The sequence below is a fragment of the Staurois parvus genome, unplaced genomic scaffold (assembly GCF_062004578.1).
Source record: "Staurois parvus isolate SC_StPar_1 unplaced genomic scaffold, SC_StPar_1.0 ptg002006l, whole genome shotgun sequence".
NCBI classification, from domain to species: domain Eukaryota; kingdom Metazoa; phylum Chordata; class Amphibia; order Anura; family Ranidae; genus Staurois; species Staurois parvus.
Genome location: NW_028319802.1, coordinates 221,907 through 232,546, shown reverse-complemented (window position 1 = coordinate 232,546; position 10,640 = coordinate 221,907).

Genomic DNA, 10,640 nt, shown 5'->3' with positions numbered 1-10,640 from the left:
CCTCGATCCCCGCCGCGATGGTCCCGGCGCAGGCGCACTGCACCGCCCTGTGCAGGGACACGGGCACTAGGTCCGGGCCGGCCGCGGCGTTGAGTTCGCGCATGCGCAGTAGAAGCCGCGGCCGCCCGCTGGGCACCAATGGCAGCGCAGGGCGGGATATTTAAATGTCCCTGAGCTGTCATTTCGGTGCCTTCTGGTCTTACCTGTTTCCTGTGATCCTGTACTTGTGCCTTGTAAGTTATTTGACCCGGATTGTTCTTGACCTGCTGATTTCTCCTGCCCAGACCCTTGCTTTGCCTGACCTCTCTTCCTGGATGCCCCTCATTAGATCTGACCTACTGTTGCTGACCTGGCGTGTGACCCGACGATTCTCTGCCCGCTCCCTTGTACCTTACCGTCCTCTTCGTTACCAACTCGGCCTGTCTGACTTCGCACTTGCTCAGCCATCCATCCATCCATCCCATCGGGGTCTCCCGACCTCCTCACATCTGGCTCTCCCTGGTTGGAGACCCTGGCGAACACCCCTACCACTGACAGGTGTGCTCAGTAGTGGCGACCTGGTTCCGGGGTACTACAAGTCCATCCCCACCATCAGGGGCCCTGGTGAACAAGTACCCTGGGGCTTAGACTCCGCGCTCTGGGCACGCTTGACCAGTGGAGTGCTAGTGGTGCCGCTCGGCGGTCCCTCACACAGGGGTTGAGGTAGGTAGCTGCTGCGGGTTGTCTGGAAGTGGAGTAGCATGCATGGCTGTAACATGTCCGTTGCTACCGCATTCTGTGCACTTGATGACAACTTTACAGTCTTTAGCAAAGTGGTTATAAGAAGCACAGCACTTGTAGCATATTCCAAGTTTCTGGAGAATCTCCCTGCGCTCTTGTAAAGTCTTTGCCCTAAGCCCACGACATTTCTTAAGAGGGTGAGGCTTCTTGTGAATAGGACACTGACGATTAGGGTCTTTATCTCTGGCATCCACAATGCCTTGGTCAGTAGGCGAGGTTGTGGAGGGCGAGACGTCTGTCCTTTTCACAGATATTGCTCTAGTACAGTCTCTACGTTTAGCTGCTGTATTATCATACCTTGATGATGATGAGGATGAAGCAGGCAAGTTTGGTTCACTGAAGCTGAAGCTGGGATCGTTTCTCGTCCAGGCTTGATCACTAATGAACCTGCAAAAGTATGAGAATGGAGGAAAGGATACGTTATAGTCTCTTTTGTACCTTGAGCCCTGTTGTGCCCATTTCTCTTGCAGGCCGTATGGCAGTTTAGACACCACTGGGTTGACACCATGAGCGGTGTCCAGGAAGCTTAGTCCAGATAGACGTGGGTCTGTCTTTGCCAACTCTAGCTCCATGAGGAGGTCACTTAGATCTTGGAGCCTGCGATAGTCTCTGTTTCCTATTTTTGGGAAGTTTTGCAGTCTCTTGAATAGAGCGCTCTCTATGGCTTCAGAGCTACCATAGGCTTGCTCAAGTCTTGCCCATGCAGCAACAAGACCTGCGTCTGGGTGGTCAACATGTACTGTTCTCAGTCTTTTAACACGATCTGCAGATTCTGGTCCCAGCCACTTTATGAGCAAATCAAGTTCTTCCTTAGTAGTAAGGTTGAGATCAGCAATAGCAGTCTTGAAGGTTGATCTCCAGGCCCTGTAGCTCTCTGGACAGTCGTCAAACCTTGAGAGGCCGGTGTCAATGAGCTCACGGCGAATCATATATCTGGCGAAGTCATTCAAGTCTGATCTCTCACTCTTTGGTGCCAAAGTAACTTGTGGAACCCCTTGGGTGTGAAAGTTCTCTGGTGATGTAGGGTGAGGTTTACCAGGGTAAAATGATGTTGCATGAGCGTTTAACTGTGGTGTAGTCTCTAAGGCTTGTGCTGGCTGTGGCTTGAGCTGCGACTTGTCGCTGGAAGTCACCTTGTTGTTGGCAGGAGTTGATGTGGTTTGCTGCATAGATGTACTTGTGTTGTAGATTTGAAGAGGCTTAGGCATATGGAGCTGAGAGGTCTCTGTGTTGAGAGTCAGAACAGTGTTAGTAGGAGGTACAGGAGATAACTCTGTATCTTCGCACATGTTATGCTGTAATACGTATTCACTGGTACGTTCAACTGGATCCTCCAGTTCTGCTGGGACAAGGCAATCTGAATTAGTACTTTGTCCCATCGCTTGTTCAAGGACTTTCAGCCTTGCTAGGGAAGCTGCTTCCTCCCCTTCCATCTGCAGAATCTTTATTTGGGAATCTTCCTCTGCTTGTTGAGAAGCCATTTGTGCTTGGAGAGCTTTGCTTTGAGCTTCCATCTCTGCTTGCTGAGCTATCTTGCGTGCTTCCATCTCTGCTTGCTGAGCTACCTTGCGTGCTTCCATCTCTGCTTGCTGAGATATCTTGCGTACTTCTACCTCTGCTTGCTGAGATATCTTGCGTACTTCTACCTCTGCTTGCTGAGCTATCTTGCGTGCTTCTACCTCTGCTTGCTGAGCTACCTTGCGTGCTTCTACCTCTGCTTGCTGAGCTATCTTGCGTGCTTCTACCTCTGCTTGCTGAGCTATCTTGCGTGCTTCTACCTCTGCTTGCTGAGCTACCTTGCGTGCTTCCATCTCTGCTTGTTGAGCTACCTTGCGTGCTTCTACCTCTGCTTGCTGAGCTATCTTGCGTGCTTCCATCTCTGCTTGCTGAGCTACCTTGCGTGCTTCTACCTCTGCTTGCTGAGCTACCTTGCGTGCTTCTACCTCTGCTTGCTGAGCTACCTTGTGTGCTTCTACCTCTGCTTGCTGAGCTACCTTGCGTGCTTCTACCTCTGCTTGCTGAGCTATCATCTCTGCTTGTTGCGCTATCTTGCGTGCTTCTACCTCTGCTTGCTGAGCTATCATCTCTGCTTGTTGCGCTATCTTGCGTGCTTCTACCTCTGCTTGCTGAGCTATCATCTCTGCTTGTTGCGCTATCTTGCGTGCTTCTACCTCTGCTTCCTTTCTGGTAAAAGAGCTTTGCGCCTTTTTCGATTCAGCATCAGCGCGGGCCTCTATTAGCTTATCGCTTAACGTGGAACTTCTGGAGCGAGAGGATCTAGAAGAAAGTGCAGTGCGCTTGGTTGAGGTGGATCTGTGAGATCTGGTCTCCTGCAGTTGAGTAATGCGGAGTTCTGCTTTAAACTTAGCATTTTGCACCACAAGATCCCTTTGTTGGTTTAGTGCATCAGTCCTGGTCAGTTCTGCTGAAGAATCCTCTACATTAGAGTCCTGCAAGAAAGCGGAGTACTTTACAGACAGCCGCTGGTAGCGTTCATAAGCAGCAGATAGGCGATTTATAGAGTCTCTTAATTCAGCTGGTCGATCATTGTCATGTGACAAAACTGACACGCGTTGTGAAGTTCGGTCCCAGAGGTCTGACAGGTTACTGGAGAACTCGTCTCTAGTGGCTTCATAGTTTTCCCTGAGTTTCTGTGTCGGTTTTATTGTACGTTTGGGTTTTACGCTCTGTTCGGCAATGTCTGCAGAATCTGCTCCCTGTACGTCTGCTGGTTCAGAGGAACGATGTATCTGCGTTGGTTCGGCCATAAAGGAGTGTTCAGAGCCTTGTCTAGACATTTTTTAGCGTTCTGCAAAAATTGGTACTGTCTCTTTAACCATTAGTCGCCCGGCCAATGGCCGTTTGGCGGCTTGAAAAGCGCTGCAGCTTTCCGGGTGGACACCATTTGGCGTGCTCCCGCACATGCGCGGTTGCAGAGCGACGCAGCAGTGCGATCTGTCACGGGCCGTGCACCTCAGACATGGCCGATGACAGATCCGAGTACCGGCTCCCGTTGCTGGTACCATGTGACCTGCTGTGACCAATCACAGCAGGTCACATGACAGTTGTATACAATGGATGGCTTCATTCATGATGCCATCCATTGTATACTAGTGCCTAGCTGTGAATGGTCACAGCAGCTCACATGCACATGTCATGTGATTAGCTGTGACCAAATCACAGCTAAGCACAAAAAAAAAAAAAAAAAAAAAAAAGCTGAATGAATCGATTTCATTCAGGTAAATGCTTGTTTATAGCAAAGTAATTCTTTGCTATAAGCAAATTGTGTAAAAAAAAAAAAAATACTGATCACTTCCCCAAAGTAGTACAATGTTACTATGGTAACATTGTACTATTTTGGTCATAGTAAAATATGAAAAAAAATCTAAAAAAAAATAAAAAAAAAATGTAATAAAAAATTAAATATAATAAAAAAAAAAAAAAAATTAAAAAAAAAAATATATTTTTTTTTTCATACTGTCACCAGTCAGTGTCGCTGTTCACCGCCATGCCAGTTATATGATGACGCTGTACTGCACTGGTGACAGGATGTAAAAAAAAAAATTGTGAAAATAATTTTTTTAATTTTTTCATTTTCCGAAAAATTATGACAAAAAAATACAACTTCAAAAAACTCGCCATGCCTCTTATGAAGTACGTCGGACTGTCTACTCTGCAAAAAGGGGTCATTTGGGGGATATCTGTACTGTCCTGACATTTGGGGGATATCTGTACTGTCCTGACATTTGGGGGATATCTGTACCGTCCTGACATTTGGGGGATATCTGTACCGTCCTGACATTTGGGGGATATCTGTACCGTCCTGACATTTGGGGGATATCTGTACCGTCCTGACATTTGGGGGGTATCTGTACCGTCCTGACATTTGGGGGGTATCTGTACTGTTCTGACATTCTTGGACCTCAAGAGATTAGATTGGCTGTCAGTACTTCAGGATTGATCAATATTCAGATCTATACCATAGTTTGTGAACTCTATAACTTTCCTACAGATAAATAATACATCCTAATTTGGGTTATTTTCCCCAAAGACATGGAGCAGAATACATCTCGGCCTAAATTTATGAAGAACAATTATTTATTTGTAAACTTTTATAACAGAAACAAAGAAAAATGTGTTTTTTTTCCCAAATTTTTGGTCTTTTTTTGTTAATTTAGCAAAAAATAAAAACCCCGGCGGTGATTAAATACCACCAAAAGAAAGCTCTAGTTGTGTGAAGAAAATGATCAAATTTTAGTTTGGGTACAATGTTGTATGACCGCGCAATTGTCATTCAAAGTGTGAGAACGCTGAAAACTGGCCTGGGGGCAGAAAGGGGTAAAATTGCCCGGTATGGAAGGGGTTAAGAAGACGAGCAGCAGCTTAGACAGCTGGGGTAACACAGTTCAATGCAGAGAATCAGTGTTCAACATTCACATGAAGTGCAGTGAGCTGGTGCGGCCATGTGCTTTGCAAGATGGCGGATGGCACTGAGCTTGATTGCAGGTTAGGCACACACATATACACAGCAGGCTGGAGGGATTCTATGCATCTTCTATTCTGACTCAGATTGTTGTGATAGCGATTTATCCCTTGTGAGACCTCTCTGCCTAGCCTGTAGAAGCAGATATAATCACTGTGGACAATCCTTATCAGATAGCTTGAACTCACCAATACGGTGTTCATCCAGAAGTTGCTTTATTCTGTACATGTGACAACAGGATACAGCAGAATGGTTTCCAGTATTATGCGGTCAAAAGATGATACATTCTGTAGCGTACTATGCAGAATACACGTGTCCCTGTTACATGTGGTCTGTTAGATGCCTCCATGACACAGAAAGTGCTGTACTCAAGAAGAAGGGAGGAGCTTCATATACAAAGGAACTGTGTCATAGATCTCAGGAAGGCAACATGAAAAACAAATGCATTACCAAATAAGACCACTGGATGGCAGCATTACTAACTATAGAAATGTCCATAGAAAATGGTACAAAAAATAAACTATTTGAATTCTCATGAACATTAACATCAATAGTAACTGTGTAACAGCATATCCCGTCCTTCATATCAGAGAGAGAGACAGACTACCCAGAATGTCCTCTACTTCATATCAGAGAGAGACTGACTACCCAGAATGTCCCGTCCTTCATATCAGAGAGAGAGACAGACTACCCAGAATGTCCTCTACTTCATATCAGAGAGAGACTGACTACCCAGAATGTCCCGTCCTTCATATCAGAGAGAGACAGACTACCCAGAATGTCCCGTCCTTCATATCAGAGAGAGAGACAGACGACCCAGAATGTCCCGTCCTTCATATCAGAGAGAGAGACAGACTACCCAGAATGTCCCGTCCTTCATATCAGAGAGAGAGACAGACGACCCAGAATGTCCCGTCCTTCATATCAGAGAGAGAGACAGACTACCCAGAATGTCCCGTCTTTCATATCAGAGAGAGAGACAGACGACCCAGAATGTCCCGTCCTTCATATCAGAGAGAGAGACAGACTACCCAGAATGTCCCATCCTTCATATCAGAGAGAGAGACAGACTGCCCAGAATGTCCCGTCCTTCATATCAGAGAGAGAGACAGATGACCCAGAATGTCCCGTCCTTCATATCAGAGAGAGACAGACTACCCAGAATGTCCCGTCCTTCATATCAGAGAGAGACAGACTACCCAGAATGTCCCGTCCTTCATATCAGAGAGAGAGACAGACTACCCAGAATGTCCTCTACTTCATATCAGAGAGAGACTGACTACCCAGAATATCCCGTCCTTCATATCAGAGAGAGACAGACTACCCAGAATGTCCCGTCCTTCATATCAGAGAGAGACAGACGACCCAGAATGTCCCGTCCTTCATATCAGAGAGAGAGAGACAGACTACCCAGAATGTCCCGTCCTTCATATCAGAGAGAGACAGACTACCCAGAATAACCCATCCTTCATATCAGAGAGAGAGAGACTACCCAGAATGTCCCGTCCTTCATATCAGAGAGAGACAGACTACCCAGAATGTCCCGTCCTTCATATCAGAGAGAGACAGACTACCCAGAATAACCCATCCTTCATATCAGAGAGAGAGAGACTACCCAGAATGTCCCGTCCTTCATATCAGAGAGAGACAGACTACCCAGAATGTCCCGTCCTTCATATCAGAGAGAGACAGACTACCCAGAATGTCCCGTCCTTCATATCAGAGAGAGACAGACTACCCAGAATGTCCCGTCCTTCATATCAGAGAGAGACAGACTACCCAGAATGTCCCGTCCTTCATATCAGAGAGAGAGACAGACTACCCAGAATGTCCCGTCCTTCATATCAGAGAGAGAGACAGACTACCCAGAATGTCCCGTCCTTCATATCAGAGAGACAGACTACCCAGAATGTCCCGTCCATCATATCAGAGAGAGACAGACTACCCAGAATGTCCCGTCCTTCATATCAGAGAGAGACAGACGACCCAGAATGTCCCGTCCTTCATATCAGAGAGAGAGACAGACTACCCAGAATGTCCTCTACTTCATATCAGAGAGAGAGACAGACTACCCAGAATGTCCCGTCCATCATATCAGAGAGAGACAGACTACCCAGAATGTCCCATCCTTCATATCAGAGAGAGACAGACGACCCAGAATGTCCCGTCCTTCATATCAGAGAGACAGACTACCCAGAATGTCCCGTCCTTCATATCAGAGAGAGACAGACTACCCAGAATGTCCTGTCCTTCATATCAGAGAGAGAGACAGACTACCCAGAATGTCCCGTCCTTCATATCAGAGAGAGACAGACTACCCAGAATGTTCCGTCCTTCATATCAGAGAGAGACAGACTACCCAGAATGTCCCGTCCTTCATATCAGAGAGAGACAGGCTACCCAGAATGTCCCGTCCTTCATATCAGAGAGAGAGACAGACTACCCAGAATGTCCCGTCCTTCATATCAGAGAGACAGACTACCCAGAATGTCCCGTCCTTCATATCAGAGAGAGAGACAGACTACCCAGAATGTCCCGTCCATCATATCAGAGAGAGACAGACTACCCAGAATGTCCCGTCCTTCATATCAGAGAGAGACAGACTACCCAGAATGTCCCGTCCTTCATATCAGAGAGAGAGACAGACTACCCAGAATGTCCCGTCCATCATATCAGAGAGAGACAGACTACCCAGAATGTCCCGTCCATCATATCAGAGAGAGACAGACTACCCAGAATGTCCCGTCCTTCATATCAGAGAGACAGACTACCCAGAATGTCCCGTCCTTCATATCAGAGAGAGAGACAGACTACCCAGAATGTCCCGTCCATCATATCAGAGAGAGACAGACTACCCAGAATGTCCCGTCCTTCATATCAGAGAGAGAGACAGACTACCCAGAATGTCCCGTCCTTCATATCAGAGAGAGAGAGAGACAGACGACCCAGAATGTCCCGTCCTTCATATCAGAGAGAGACAGACTACCCAAAATGTCCCGTCCTTCATATCAGAGAGATACAGACTACCCAGAATGTCCCGTCCTTCATATCAGAGAGAGACAGACGACCCAGAATGTCCCATCCTTCATATCAGAGAGAGACAGACGACCCAGAATGTCCCGTCCTTCATATCAGAGAGAGACAGACTACCCAGAATGTCCCGTCCTTCATATCAGAGAGAGACAGACTACCCAGAATGTCCCGTCCTTCATATCAGAGAGAGAGACAGACTACCCAGAATGTCCCGTCCTTCATATCAGAGAGAGAGACAGACTACCCAGAATGTCCCGTCCTTCATATCAGAGAGAGAGACAGACTACCCAGAATGTCCCGTCCTTCATATCAGAGAGAGAGAGACAGACTACCCAGAATGTCCCGTCCTTCATATCAGAGAGAGACAGACTACCCAGAATGTCCCGTCCTTCATATCAGAGAGAGAGACAAACTACCCAGAATGTCCCGTCCTTCATATCAGAGAGAGAGACAGACTACCCAGAATGTCCCGTCCTTCATATCAGAGAGAGAGACAGACTACCCAGAATGTCCCGTCCTTCATATCAGAGAGAGAGACAGACTACCCAGAATGTCCCGTCCTTCATATCAGAGAGAGACAGACGACCCAGAATGTCCCGTCCTTCATATCAGAGAGAGAGACAGACTACCCAGAATGTCCCGTCCTTCATATCAGAGAGAGAGACAGACTACCCAGAATGTCCCGTCCTTCATATCAGAGAGAGACAGACGACCCAGAATGTCCCGTCCTTCATATCAGAGAGAGACAGACTACCCAGAATGTCCCGTCCTTCATATCAGAGAGAGAGACAGACTACCCAGAATGTCCCGTCCTTCATATCAGAGAGAGACAGGCTACCCAGAATGTCCCGTCCTTCATATCAGAGAGAGACAGACTACCCAGAATGTCCCGTCCTTCATATCAGAGAGAGAGACAGACTACCCAGAATGTCCCGTCCTTCATATCAGAGAGACAGACTACCCAGAATGTCCCGTCCTTCATATCAGATACCGAGAAAAAACTACCCAGAATGTCCCGTCCTTCATATCAGAGAGAGACAGACTACCCAGAATGTCCCGTCCTTCATATCAGAGAGAGACAGACTACCCAGAATGTACCGTCCTTCATATCAGAGAGAGACAGACTACCCAGAATGTCCCGTCCTTCATATCAGAGAGAGACAGACTACCCAGAATGTCCCGTCCTTCATATCAGAGAGAGAGACAGACTACCCAGAATGTCCCGTCCTTCATATCAGAGAGAGAGACAGACTACCCAGAATGTCCCGTCCTTCATATCAGAGAGACAGACTACCCAGAATGTCCCGTCCTTCATATCAGAGAGAGACAGACTACCCAGAATATCCCGTCCTTCATATCAGAGAGAGACAGACTACCCAGAATGTCCCGTCCTTCATATCAGAGAGAGAGACAGACTACCCAGAATGTCCCGTCCTTCATATCAGAGAGAGAGAGACTACCCAGAATGTCCCGTCCTTCATATCAGAGAGAGACAGACGACCCAGAATGTCCCGTCCTTCATATTAGAGAGAGAGACAGACTACCCAGAATGTCCCGTCCTTCATATCAGAGAGAGAGACAGACTACCCAGAATGTCCCGTCCTTCATATCAGAGAGAGACAGACTACGCAGAATGTCCCGTCCTTCATATCAGCGAGAGACAGACTACCCAGAATGTCCCGTCCTTCATATCAGAGAGAGAGACAGACTACCCAGAATGTCCCGTCCTTCTTATCAGAGAGACACAGACTACCCAGAATGTCCCGTCCTTCATATCAGAGAGAGACAGACTACCCAGAATGTCCCGTCCTTCATATCAGAGAGAGACAGACTACACAGAATGTCCCGTCCTTCATATCAGAGAGACAGACTACCCAGAATGTCCCGTCCTTCATATCAGAGAGAGACAGACTACCCAGAATGTCCCGTCCTTCATATCAGAGAGAGAGACAGACTACCCAGAATGTCCCGTCCTTCATATCAGAGAGAGAGACAGACTACCCAGAATGTCCCGTCCTTCATATCAGAGAGAGAGACAGACTACCCAGAATGTCCCGTCCTTCATATCAGAGAGAGAGACAGACTACCCAGAATGTCCCGTCCTTCATATCAGAGAGAGAGACAGACTACCCAGAATGTCCCGTCCTTCATATCAAATACCGAGAAAAAACTACCCAGAATGTCCCGTCCTTCATATCAGAGAGAGAGACAGACTACCCAGAATGTCTCGTCCTTCATATCAGAGAGAGACAGACTACCCAGAATGTCCCGTCCTTCATATCAGAGAGAGAGACAGACTACCCAGAATGTCCCGTCCTTCATATCAGAGAGAGAGACAGACTAC